At 44.8% G+C, this 13,869-nt stretch overlaps 1 protein-coding gene across 1 annotated transcript in view; it reads right to left on the bottom strand.

The window, feature by feature from the left end:
• Positions 1–13,869, bottom strand: part of FARP2 (FERM, ARH/RhoGEF and pleckstrin domain protein 2) — an 88,969-nt gene that overhangs the window by 53,126 nt on the left and 21,974 nt on the right. The window lies entirely within an intron of this gene.

Consider the following 13,869-nt stretch of genomic DNA (forward strand, 5'->3'; position numbering starts at 1 on the left):
CCTTCTGAGGAGGCTCGCAAACTGTCACCGAGCAAACAGATGAACCTGAGGCTCTATGCTCAGAAACTGACGCATCAATAAAGCTAAAAACTCCTCAATTTTACATTCTCAGAGTGTGTGGAGTCACATTTCTTTGTAACTTTAAGGTTGTAGGAACCATTTTTAGCCTCAGTAAACATTTTATCAAACAATTCTGATATTTACTAAAAAGGTGAGTCTCATAGTCCATGTTTGCATGAGATCCCGTGGATAACGTAGTGTCTGGCAGCCTTTCCCATAGGGAGAAGAGCATGAACCAGGCAACAAACCAGGTGGGGAGTCGGCCCTCCACTCTGTTCACAAAGATAAATTCCAGTTGACTAAAGGCAGAGGAGAATGTTTCCATAATCACGGGCTGAGTACAGTCTCCTAAGCGGAGCACAAAGGGAAAGACTGATAGATCCAATTACGTAGAAATGAAAAATTTCTGAATAGAAAGACACTGAACAAAGTTAAAAACTAGAATCATGCTGAAAAAATTATAACTTATGTCTCATGCTGCTCTTATGAAGAAATACAAATGGCTTTAGGAATACAAAAAGGTACTCAAGGGACTTCCCTGGTGGTCCAGTGGGTAAGACTCCATGCTCCCTATGCAGAGGGCCCCGGGTTTGACTCCTGGTCGGGGAACTACATCGCGCATGCATGCCGCAACTAAGAGCTCACAGGCCACAATTAAGAGTCTGCATACTGGGGCTTCCCTAGTGGCGCAGTGGTTGAGAGTCCGCCTGCCGATGCGGGGGACGCGGGTTCGTGCCCCGGTCCGGGAGGATACCACGTGCCGTGGAGCGGCTGGGCCCGTGAGCCATGGCCGCTGGGCCTGCGCGTCCGGAGCCTGTGCTCCGCAGCGGGAGAGGCCACAACAGTGAGAGGCCCCGTACCGCAAAAAAAAAAAAAAAAAAAAAAAGTTTTCCAAGTCAATTACTAGCCTATGTTCAGGTAACAAAAAGAATTTTGTATTCTCCGTGTCCTGAAATACATAATTAATTCCCACAAAACCCATCAGAAACAGGTGTCTTCACAAACCATGAAGGCACAGACATTTCCAAAGTTACTTAAATTAATACAAGGTGACACAGATGGTGGGGCAAGGGGGGAGGGAATTCCTTAAATCGGTTTTATGGAAAAGAACCCCCGAACTCCAAACAAATCCACATATACACACACATCCCCAAGAGAAAGATTCCTACTTATGGATATCAATGAAAATATCGCAAGTAAAATACCAGCAAACATAATCTGGCAAAAACAGAAAGAGTGACACATCATAATCAAGTAAAATTATTCAAAAGAGAGAGGATAATTCAATATACTATTAGGACATTTAACATTACATCTTTTCAACAGATCTGCAGAAAAATATCCTATGGTTGCCGAAAAATATCCTATGGTTATTCCCAGAATCTGAGATTCTGAGAAGGCATCTGATAAAATTCAATTCTTAATAAAACAGGAAGAGAGGCATGATTCCCTAACATCTAACAAGACGGGGTGGCTGCCCCCAACCACACATTCCATCACTAACTCTAAATGCCAGCACCAAAACAGGAAGAAACGGGAGGCAAAAAAACTGGAAAAGAGGAAGCAAGGTGTCATTACTTGCAGGTAAGATACTTTACTTTGAAAATCCAAGAACATCAACTAGAAAACTATTATAAAAAAGATGAAATTCAGTTAGGTGATGGGGGAAAATTATTATATGGATATCACCAGGCCTTTCAGGATAGAGAGGAAGAAACAACCACGTTTGTAACAGCAATGAAAAAACTGAAATATCTTGGAATAAACTTACAATAAAAGAAAGCCTTACGGGGAAAATTTTAAAAACACTGTCAGGAGACTGAACAAGGGGCAGAAGTGGATGGCACCACCTTCTTGGAGAGAAACACCCGCGGAGACGTCAAGCTTCCTTCCATTAATCCACAGACTCCATGTGGCCCTAATAAAAGTACCAAGAGGATTCTTTAAGGAACCTGAGAGGCTGATTCTACAGTTGATGTATTTTTTTAAATGCAAGAATAGTCAGGAAAATTCTGAAAAAGAAAATTAAGAGAGGATGAGCCTTAGCAGATAGTCAAACTGTTGAAAAACTATAGTAATTAAAACATTTGGTACTGGTGCATGTCCACACAGACAAATCAATGAAACAGAGTAGGAGGTGAAGAAGTATACCCAAGTACATAAAATAGTGGAGTGTCTGGTAACAGTGACATTTCAAATCAATCAGTGAGAGGAAAACAGATTATTCAATAAATATTATTAGGTATCCATCTGGAAAAAACTAGGCTGTACCCTTATCTGGCATAAAAATTTCAAGAGGAATAAAATATCTAAACACAAAAACATCTACCCATCAAAGTACTGCAGTGAGATAAATCTGTTTTGTACTCCACATGGGGAGAGGCTGTTTTCAGTTCACTCCAGCAGCTAAAAGCCATCACAGGAGGCTTGAGAGACTGAACACAAAAATAAAAACCTCTGCACAGAAAGAAACACTGTAAAGTCAAAAGACTTCTTCAAAGACAAACAGGGGAAAAACTTTGATAGCTCATATCACAGACAAAGGGTTAATTTCTTTAAACCATGCCAAACTGCAACTGAATAGAAAAATGGGCAGAAGGACAGGCTGTTCACAAAAACAGAAACCTAAATGACGTTTAAACACATAATTGAGGTACGCAAATCAAAACTACACTGAGACCCCATGTTTCGTCTGTCAGCTAGGCAGAACTCAGAGCGTCTGGAAGCGCCATGTCAGGGAGCAGGGCAAACAGGCGCCCCCTGTGGGGCCAAGCGGGCAAACTGGGGCCACCTCTGTGGGGCTCACGATGGAGCCACCCACCAAAATGTAAATGTCCATACCATGCTTTTAAAAACCCCACTTCTAAACAGTATTTCAGGGGATTCCTTGGCGGTCCAGTGGTTAGAACGCTGCGCTCTCACTGCCGAGGGCCAGGTTCAATCCCTGGTGGGGGAACTAAGATCCTGGAAGCCACGTGGCACGGCCAAAAAAAAAAAAAAGTATTTCACAGGTGCAAAGCTATGCATATAGAACATTTGTCGCAATAATGCTTCTAATAGCAGACAATTAACCATACCCTAGATCTGCAGCACAGGACAGGCTGCTAAACTGCAGCAAATCCAGTGACACTCGAGGCGGGTAGACTAAGGCCGTTCTCTCTGCACTAAAGTGAAAAGACGCCAACATAAACTGTTAGGGTAAAAAATCTGGGTGCTGAACAACACACACACCACCACTGCATGGGGGGATATAAATATAGACATAAATCTATACAGACGCATGTATGTACTGTAGGTAAATGCACAGACTCTCTCTGAAGGGGCGGTTAACTAGGAACAGTTGTTGGTTCCAGAGAATTGAACCATGTGACACAAAAGGGACTTAACCACAAAAGAATGTCTGATAAACGGACCACCTGAAAATCAGAAACTTCTGTACATCAGAAGACACTGTTAGGACAGGAACACGGCAAGTCACAAACTAGAAAATATGTGCAATACAAAAGTCCAACAAAGGTCATGAAGCCAACACATATTTAAAGATCTACAAATCATAAGGAAAAGGTAGACAGTCCAGTTAAACAGAAGTGGGCAGAAACACCTGAACAGGCACTTTCAAAAGAGTGTGATCTAAATGGCCAATAAACAGTAAGAAAAGCTGTACAATATGACGTCAGGGAAACACATGCTCAGCCAGACGCCCCCCAGGATGCTACAAGTCAGAGGACTGGTAATACCGACACTGGCGAGAACGTGGGGAACCGCAGGGAGGTCGCGTCCAGGCTGATGTGGGTGCAGTCCTGCAGGTCTCCTGGGGGAAGCGGCGGCCAGACCTGCCCTACAGCCACGCAGTCCCAGTCCCGGGGTACGCTGAACAAAAGTGTCTGCTTACGTACAGCAAAACACACGTTTGAGAATGTTCACAGCAGCTTCACTTATAGGCAAAACCTGACAAGAGCTGAAATGTCAAACTGGATGGATAAACGATATACGGTTTGTTGACACGATGGAATATGACCCAGTGATGGAAAAAAGAGACCACTGCTTTGTGCAGCAATGCTGGTTACTGATAAATGTCAGCACACACACCCTATGATTGTCTCTGTACCAAACTGAGTATCTGGCAAAACCATTTTATAGTCCTAAAGATCAAAACAGCAGCTATTTGGGGGCTGTAAGCGGCTGGCGGGGGCACAAAGGAGCCTGTGGTCCATCTCCACCGGGGGTGGGGGGCAAGTGCACACACGTCAGCTCACCAAGCTGCACACGAAGGGCTGCACACCTCACTGTGCAAGTGACACCCTGGTACGAAAGTCACCACAAGGAAAATAAGAGGTCAAACAGCCTTGGGAGTTCCTGAAAGCTGACCTTTCACCTGTTACATTAATCCTTCTAGAGTTGCTCTGAGGCGTCAGGACGCACAGGGCACGAGGCACCTGGTTCCACCACTGGACGGCCCTGACTGGAAAGAGTTCCCAGCCTTTGGCCAAAATGCCTTTGCTTAAATCCTCCCCTGATCAATCCCCTGCAGACACGGTTCAGTTTGTCAAGGGCCCTTTCAGAAATGTCACCCAGAACAGAACACACCGGAAAAGCCCAAGTCCAGCGTGGCGCTCCACGCGGAACAGACTCACTGGAGCCCATGACCTGCGCAAACGTAGGGACGTGGGGTCAGAATATGGGTCTCCGTGACAGCATGACGCTCACGCACACGCCAGCCCATTCCAGTTTATAAACAATCGTTTCTCAAAGTGCTCGACATGAGAGACAGAGACTTTTTTAGACCACAGGTTTTGGGAGAGCAGAAACCATATCTTGAATTTTGTTCAATAATTAACAACTCACCGCACGTGTAGAGACTTTCAATAGAATGAGTTCTCCTTGGGGACAAAATGCTAGGTGGTTTTTGATACTTAAATTATAAAAGAGTGTCAGGAGGTTCTTTGGTGCGCAGAGTAATTTACATGACAGGCACTCAGATGTCTGTTAATGAATCAATCACATAAGAACTGGGACAACCCCTTCCATTATGACCATAGATACTGAAGTCCAATCCAACGTCATTTATTAAAAGATGGGGCAATCCATCCTGAACAAAAGGATCAGGAGTGGGTGAGGTACCACGCAGGCCGCACGTGAATCGGGAAAGCGAAGCAGGAGGGCAGAGCTGCGGGTCTCCGGCCGCTCCCGGCTGCCCTTGGGTCCTCTGTCCCTGCAGTGACACAAGACACACAGTTCCCGGGCGTGTGAAGAACTTTAGGAAGATGCTGAGCGGTTATTTTTCAAACCCAAAAAGGAAAAAACTAGAAGAAACAGTTTAATTGACATTTTAGATTTCAGCTAAAAATATAGAGAGGCATCGACGGTCAAGAGGATGAAATGTAAAAGGATCGACGTGCTGCCCGGTCAGCGCCAAGACGGCAGAGACAGTGACCTGACCAAGCCTGGTCACCTCTGCCTGATGTGGACGAGAAACCAAGGATTTTCTTGAGATACCTTCCGGCTCCTTGGTTTCATCATAAGGAACAAGCTGCGTCACGCGGCTGCAGGAACTCAGACCTGGAGCTGGAATCCCGGCTTTCCGCTTCGTGGCTATGCTGGGCCTGGGTTCTCCTCATTTGAAAAACAAATAATTCTTACCCTGAAAGGGTTTTCTGGGGATGTCACGAAACCACGTGTGAACACTGCCCCACGGGACGCCTGACAATCTGGGAGTGCTGTCTGCACATGCACGACAGTGTCGGCACGGCACAAAACATCTCCCAACCGGGCACGGAGAGAGCTCCCAGCCCCGAGGACGTCCGTCCAGGTCTTGTGTTTGTTCATCAAGTGTGCACAGTCTCCTCTGACATGTGACTGGAAAGAGGCACTCGTTTCATCTGCCTGGAGCAGAACAGGAAGCAGACGGGGCAGTGAGCCCCTGGACTCTGCACAGGGAGCGTGCTGCTCACGGGCAGCCAGGGGTTTCTCCCTCCTGTCAACACCTATGCAAACACATGGACACGGACTATCTTTTCTACAGTGTAGTTTAAGAGTATTTCAACATTACTTGCCAAGAAAATTTTCTACAGGTTCCTTCCTCTCAATTTTTACAGGAGCATCACAACTAGGACTTGGCTAGTGAAATACGGCAGCTCTGTCCTGTGTCCCTTGTATCTGTCACATGTCCATCTCTGCCTTCTCATGTCTTCCATACTCAGAGTTGACCTTCTGTTCCTAAAAATACAGACACTGACCATCAGTCGGACTGCAGTCCGCACGGTCTGTGCCCACAGGGGCGGATGGTCAGAGGGAACGAGGCTGCCTGACCACCATGGAGGGCGTCTGAGCACCGGCATCCCCAACAGACACGATGGAGAGACTGACTTCACAGCCCAAACCAGGGCGGGGCTTCAAACACCAGGCCGGAGGAGACAGGGCATTAATAACATAACCAAAGTACAAAACACAGGTTACACACGTTTTGTTCAGTGTTTGCATTTTTCCAGTTGGTCACAACGGCACAGCTCTTCTCCAAGCTTAGACATAAAGCATATTGTTAAAAATCTACATAGACAGAAGTACCATTAAAGATTTTGTCTGGATGGAAATGGGTTACAGAAGCTTAGCTAACAAAGTACTTCTTTATTCTTTGTCTTAGCAGTGTGGGAAAATCCTTCTTGAAAAAGCTTGACTTTGTCCTTCAACTTGTTTGTTCCATGTGCCCATTTACAGCTCATTTGTCAAACGACAGCTTCTCCGTCTCTGCTCCTGTACCGAAACTCACATCTCCACTGCTAGCTTCAGGACTTAAGATTTTTCTTGTCTCATAATTAGATCAACCCCAAGCTTCCTTTTATAATATTATACTGTGCAATGAAGACAATCTTGCGAGCTCAGAGGAAACTGCAGCCACATTCATTCTAGACACTCTGAAAGGTCACCCGCATTGCCGACGGGCATTTCCCTCTCACTCTGGCTCACGCTCAAGTCTGAGATTCTCGCATATTCCTCAAATGCTGTATAACCAGAGATCCACTCCCTCCTGCGCTAAAGGCCACAGGAGTTGTGTGAAGGTGGAGGACATGAAGACATCACTGCTACGTCTGCTTATCAGGGAGGGGACTCAGTGTCCTCAGACAGAGATCACCTTGACCACGGGATGTGGGCACCACATGAGCTCACACATCGTGGATCTGCCAGCTCCCCAGCTTCTCTGACAATAGCTTCTCCGAAATTACTCGAGGAAGCAGGACCGCTTAGATCCCCAAATAAGAACCTGTTAGTACGGGTGGCTACTTCTCTCCTTATCACCCCTCTGCTCCAAGTCCACCCTTCTTTGTGGCTCTGTGACCCTGGGACAGGACCTGCAGACATCTCTCTCTGACCAGCTGGAGACAGCACAGGAAGAGAGGGCCTCTCTCCCTGCTTCTGGGCTCCGGGCTCACAGCTGCTGGCCTGTGCAGGAGGCCCAGCAGCGACTCGCCCTCAAGCTCCGGTCCCGCCGCTGGGCAGCTCCTGCCCGCAGCCTGTTCCTGGGGCCCTTGGTCTGAGCCTTGAGCTTGGGGGCGGCGGCAGCTGACTGCACTCCCTGCTCCGCATCCTGCGGGGCTCCCCTCCCCGCTTCGTAGTTACTGTCTGTTACCAGTTAACAATTGTTGCATTTCCCAGTTCACAGGGCAGGTGTATTCTGTCTCCTGACCCGGACCCTGAATAACTGGGCACACAGACCCAGGACGACGCCCACGGCGTGCACAGCCTAGGCAGGAGAGAGCTCCAGAACTGGGGGAAAAGCCAAATCCACAGCAAGCCTCCTGCAGCTCGTCCAAACGCACACAGTTAGCACAACAGCCGCGACGTGAGGGCGGCAGAAGCTCGTGACCAGATGAGACTTAAATGCAGAACAGTGAGCATTAAACAGAGGGTCACATAGACGTCTGTCCTGCGGGGTGCTCTCACAAGCGGGGGGGAGGGGGCGACAGCAGAGAAGCAGAATCCGTGATGAGCATCCTAACAAGACCCTGTGGAGTGGGGAGGGGCTGAGGTGTGAGCACAGGAGAGAGACGGGAACCCCCCTCCCAGCTCCGGCAAGGACCATCCCATCTCCTCCCACCAGAGCGAGGGCGCTGGTGACCCGGGTGACCCAGGTAAACGAGGCCGCATGTCCCCACCACATCCTTACGTAGTTTATGTCCCATGGCGGTAGCCAAGGAAGCAACCTGATACTTCTGACGAGTTTTAGAAGTTGGGCGATCAACCCACTATTTTTTTTATTCCTTGTCCTTAACTTAGCATCAGGGAAAAATAAAACGGAGGGTGTTTAGCGGTGAATCTCCTAGAGCAGCCAGTCTCTCGGGTGATTCCTTTCTTTCTTCCTCGTCAACAGAAGGGTCTGGTTGGCTTGCCTGCCCTGACGTGTGTGCCCCTGTGGAGACTGCCTGCTCCCCAGCCAGGGCCCTGCAGAGGGGACCTGCATACAAAATCAAACTGTGCCTTTAAAAAGGTCACTGGAACCACTACCAAGCAGCCTGAACCTTCACTTGCAAAAATACACGGACAACCAGGAATGAGCAGATGCTTAACACCAAACTCCTGAAACAGAGGTGTCGACCTGGAAAGCAGATAGATGAATTCCCGATGAACGGAGAGGATGTGGTAACCAAAACCAAAACAACGTCATTAAAAAAAAAAACGAAGATCCTCAGAAAGGCCAATGGAACAGGTCAATGTACTCATAAAATGAGAAGATTTCGAAGAAAGAAAAAGAGCAACTAAAGAATAAAAGGAGGAAATAAAAAGATAACTCCAGAAATTAAAGGTCAACAGGAGGCCTGAACTGAACGGGTAAGACGTGCACCTGCATGGGTGTGGACAATAATTATGGAGGCATTCCTCTCGAGATGGAGTAATGAAAGAAGCGTTCAGACTCAGGAACGTGAATCGGGAACCACAAACGTGTCTAAGAGGAATCCCAGGAGGGGCGACACAGGAGGGGAGGGGTTGGGGGAAGAGGTGCTCAGTGACTCTTCTGAGGACAGCAGTGTAGACTGTCACTTCCTCAATCTCTTGCTGGAATCACTGAAAATCAAGAAAGATAAGAAACAAAAATGTAAAGTCCATTTTCAGCAAAACTAGGAAACTGCTAAACCCTGAATCACAGCTTGGTGGAAGGAGTGCCAGCAGCAGAGCCAGCCCGAGGGCGTGGCAGGGTGTGGGACGACGCCGACAAGACGCCAGGGCACAGGTTTCAGCAGAAAGCCTCACAGAGCACTGAGTCACGGGACGGGCACAGCTTGGGGGGTGAAACCTACACCCCTGTTTGCAAAAAGGAGGGGAAGGGGCGGCAGCGGCAGAACCCAAACCCGGCCCGTCTGGCTTGGAGAGGCACAGGAGGCCAGGGTGAAAGACCGCCTGCAAAGACCCAGGCCAGCTGCTGCTTTCGGCTGACTGAAAATGAGGGGTGACCTGAGTCTCCCCCAAGCCTTAGGTCTTACATAAATGCCAAATGTCCACAACTCTACAACCAGTCACTCATACAAGACCCCCTCAATATAGCTAATCCATGAACAGCTGAACTGCTTCAAAGACGGGTGACCAAAATAGAACAATCCTGCAAATATTCACACTCAAGATAAAAGGAGGGAAAAAAAAAACAGAAAAAAAAAAGTCAGATGAGCACTTAGCAGAAGAATGCTGCCTCTTAGCAGATGAAACTGCGGCCAAAATTTCATCATGAAGTTAGAAAACAGTTAATAAAGCAACTGCCTCTGTAATATAGGAGCACAAAGCAGAGAAACAGGAGCTCTGGAAAGAGAAGAGAAGAGAACAGCTATTCAAGGAAAAGGGACCACCTGGGAGTGAGTTCCCGGGTGCCTGCTTTCTGGCCATGTGACCCTGGGCAACAGTGTAAACTGGGTTACTTGTCTTTTATTATTGAGTTGTGAGAGTTGTTTTAAAAAATATATCCTAGGGACTTCCCTGGTGGCACAGTGGTTAAGAATCCGCCTGCCAATGCAGGGGACATGGGTTCGAGCCCTGGTCTGGGAAGATCCCACATGCTGCAGAGCAACGAAGCCCATGCGCCACAACTACTGAGCCTGCGCTCTAGGACCCGTGAGCCACAACTACTGAAGCCTGCACGCCTAGAGCCCGTGCTCCACAACAAGAGAAGCCACTGCAATGAGAAGCCCGCACACCGCAATGAAGAGTAGCCCCTGCTCGCCGCAACTAGGGAAAGCCTGCGTGCAGCAACAAAGACCCAACGCAGCCAAATAAATTTATATATAAAATATATATATATTTTTTCTAGATAAAGTCCTTATCAGATGTATAATTGTAATTTTTCTCTCATTCCTTTAACTTTCTCGATAGTATTATTTCTAGCACAAATTTTTTTTAAAAAATGAAATCCAATTTATCTATTTTTTTTTTGTCACGTGTGATTTTGGTGTCATATCTAAGAAACTACTGTCTAACCTGAGGGCATGAAAATTTACTCCTAGGTTTTCTCCTAGAGTTTTATAGTTTTAACTCTGACATTTAGGTCATTGATCCATTTTGAGTTACTTTTTGTGTATGGTTTGAGGGGTCCGACTTCACATACGGATTTATTTCTGGACTCTCAATTCTATTCCACTGACCTATACCGTTGTCTCTCGGTATCCAGGGGCACTGCCACAGACAGCCAGATCCGCAGATGCTCAAGTCCCCTAGTGGTGCTCCACGTCTGCAGGTTATGTGTGCGTGGATTTATCCGTGGTTGGTTTAATGCATGACGTGGAGCCTGCAGGCACGGAGGGTGGTCTGTACCTCTGTCCTCCTGCTGGCACCACACCACCTGGATCTCTGTTGCATTCTAGTCATCCTTGGAACGGGAAAGTGTGACTCTTCCAACTTTCTTCTTTTTCAAGATTGTTTTTGGCTATTCTAGGTTCCTTGAATTCCCATATACATTTTAAGATCACCTTGTCAATTTCTGTAAAAAAGCCAGCTGGGATTTGACAGGGATCACAATAGATCTGTAGGTCAATCGTGGAGCCCTGCCATCTTAATAATAGCAAGTCTGCTGATCCACGAAGATGGAATATCTTTCCACTGATTTATTTAGATCTTCCTTCACTTCTTTCAGTAGTTTTACAGTTTTCAGTGCACAAGGTTTTTTTTGTTTGTTTGTTTGTTTTAAAGTTACAGTTTCACTGGGGCTCATAATATGTGTTTGGAATTGAGTTGAGCTGTCTCTGGTGATGGTTAGGTCTGGGCCATCCCAAGCAGGGGTGGAAAGTGGAGGGATGAAATGCAAAGCAAAACTCCTGGGCTTCCACAGCTGAGCTCAATGTTTTCTTTCACTGCCCTTTGCTAGAAGCACAAGGAACAGTTGCAAATAAGCAGTTATGACATTTTGGTAAACACCATCCTAAAATGCCAGTGAAAAATATATGTTCTCTAAACCAAATCTTTTCTTTTAATCTTTAGCTATTCATTGAAGGTAAAAAAAAAAAAAATCTGTTTCTCCTGACAGTTGATTCTGGCATTTAAAATTCATCTTTAAAGATCATGTTTTTCAGAAACACAGAGATTTATTGAATTTGTTTTTAGTAGCATGTAGGCATTCCCCCCCCCCCAATTAATGGAGCTTTTCAGAGAACATAAAATCTGGTTCTATCACAAATCAGTACTTCTAGTAGACAAATGTAAGAGATTCAATTATTTTAGGACTTTACATATATTATTGTGTTTAGTTTTTAGGAAAAAATGCAATGTAAAAAATAGTATTTTTGTAGCTGGATTCAACGTAAATACAACTGTGGTTTAAGTTTTAAAACATAGGAAAATGAAAATAAATAAATAAATAAATAAATAAATAAAACAGGAAAATGGATGGACAATACAAAAGGGAGGATAATTTGACCATATAAATTAAAAAATCAGTGAACTGTAATTTAATTAGAACTTTATTGTGCTTGAAAATTTGCAATTATTTTTATAATTACACTGAAAAGGAGAAAAGAAAAGACCTTTCTAGGCTATTCCCTTTGGAATTTTTTTCCCATAAATAAAAAGTTTCATTCAAAATCTACAGGTGACTAACTGGCTTTTCAAAACTCTCTTTTTATGGGTTAGAACTACAGATTTCCCCTTCAAGAAATTAGTAGTTGACTACCAGGGAGCATATAAATTTTGAGGTTCTTTTGTTAAATTTGTTCCCAAGTATTTTATTCTTTTTTGATGCCACTGTAAATGGAATTATTTTCTTAATTTTCTTTTGGGATTGTACATTGCTAGTGTATTGAAATACAAATTGATATTTGTATATTGATGTTGTATCCTGTGGCTTTGTTGAATTTGTTTAATAGTTCCAATAGTTGTTTTTTTTTTTTGTAGATTCCTTAGGATTTTCCATATACATCATAATGTCATCTGTAAATAAGAGATAGTTTCACTTCTTCCTTTCCAATATGGATTCCTTTTATTTCATTTTTTCTTACTCTTTCCCTTTTTTTCCTAATTGTCCTGGCTGGAACTTCCAGTACTGGGTAAGTTTTTAAAATTCCCTGTATCTCAGTTTTCTCAATTATAAAACAAAACTAATAATAATGCTGCTAATGGTTAAGGAGGAAATTAAGTAATACATGCAAAGTGCTTTTGAACAGCACTCAGAATGTGGTAAACACTCAGTGTTGGCCATTAGGTTGTACACAAGAAACACAGCTGAAAGGCTGAAAATAAAAGAATGACATGGTTGAATCAAGAATATGGCAAACAACAACAACAAAAAGTAAGGGAACATGAACTTTATAGAATACATGGTTGAATTTAGGCCAAAAAGGCAACTGAGACCAAAAAAAGTACATATTTTATAAAACGAAAACAGTGCTATGCCCATCAGCATATTACAACGAATATCTTGGTACCAATTCACATGGTGTCAAGATTCATAACACAGAAACTACAGGAGGTAAAAAGAGAAACAGGTAAACACGTGAACGTTGGGAAGTGCTTACGTGATCAAGTGGACGGTGTGTGACGTGGACTGTGAGCCTGCACCCCACGTGCACACACATGGCTGACTGTCTGGAAGATTAAATGGGTAACATGACCAAAATGTCAAAGACATTATTCCTGGGTGTAGGAGAATAATACATTTAATTTTTTTCCTCTGTATTGACTGACTGAATTTTTTACTGTGAGCATGTATTAATCTTATCATTTGAAAAAAATACATAAAAAGTTTTCTACAGTGAAAAAGCAAAAAAAAAAAAATCAACACGAAATACTATAACTTTATAAAGTCAGTTGACTTGAATAATTAAAAATAACAGCATCAGTTTCTAAACTGTAGAAAATTTGCAGCAATAAAAACTTTGGGGGACTTCCCTGGTGGCGCAGTGGTTGGGAATTCGCCTGCCAATGCAGGGGACACGGGTTCGAGCCCTGGTCCGGGAAGATCCCACATGCTGTGGAGCAACTAAGCCCATGCACCACAGCTGCTGGGCCTGCGCTCTAGAGCCCACGTGCCACAACTACTGACGCCCGCGTGCCTAGAGCCCATGCTCTGCAACAAGAGAAGCCACTGCAATGAGAAGCCCGTGCACCACAACAAAGAGTAGCCCCCGCTCACTGCAACTAGAGAAGGCCCGCGCGCGTCAACGAAGATCCAGCACAGCCAAAAATAAAAAATAAAATAAATAAAAATTAAAAACAAACTAACTTTGGTTTTCCAGAACTTAGAGTAACAATTTTCCAAAACAAGTTTGCCCTCCTCTAGTGCTCTTAGGTGTCTCCTAATCTGATTCCACTAAATAAGGAAAAATTGAAGACCCTTTGTAGAAG

Source organism: Mesoplodon densirostris, chromosome 8 (assembly GCF_025265405.1).
Source record: "Mesoplodon densirostris isolate mMesDen1 chromosome 8, mMesDen1 primary haplotype, whole genome shotgun sequence".
Classification (NCBI taxonomy): domain Eukaryota; kingdom Metazoa; phylum Chordata; class Mammalia; order Artiodactyla; family Ziphiidae; genus Mesoplodon; species Mesoplodon densirostris.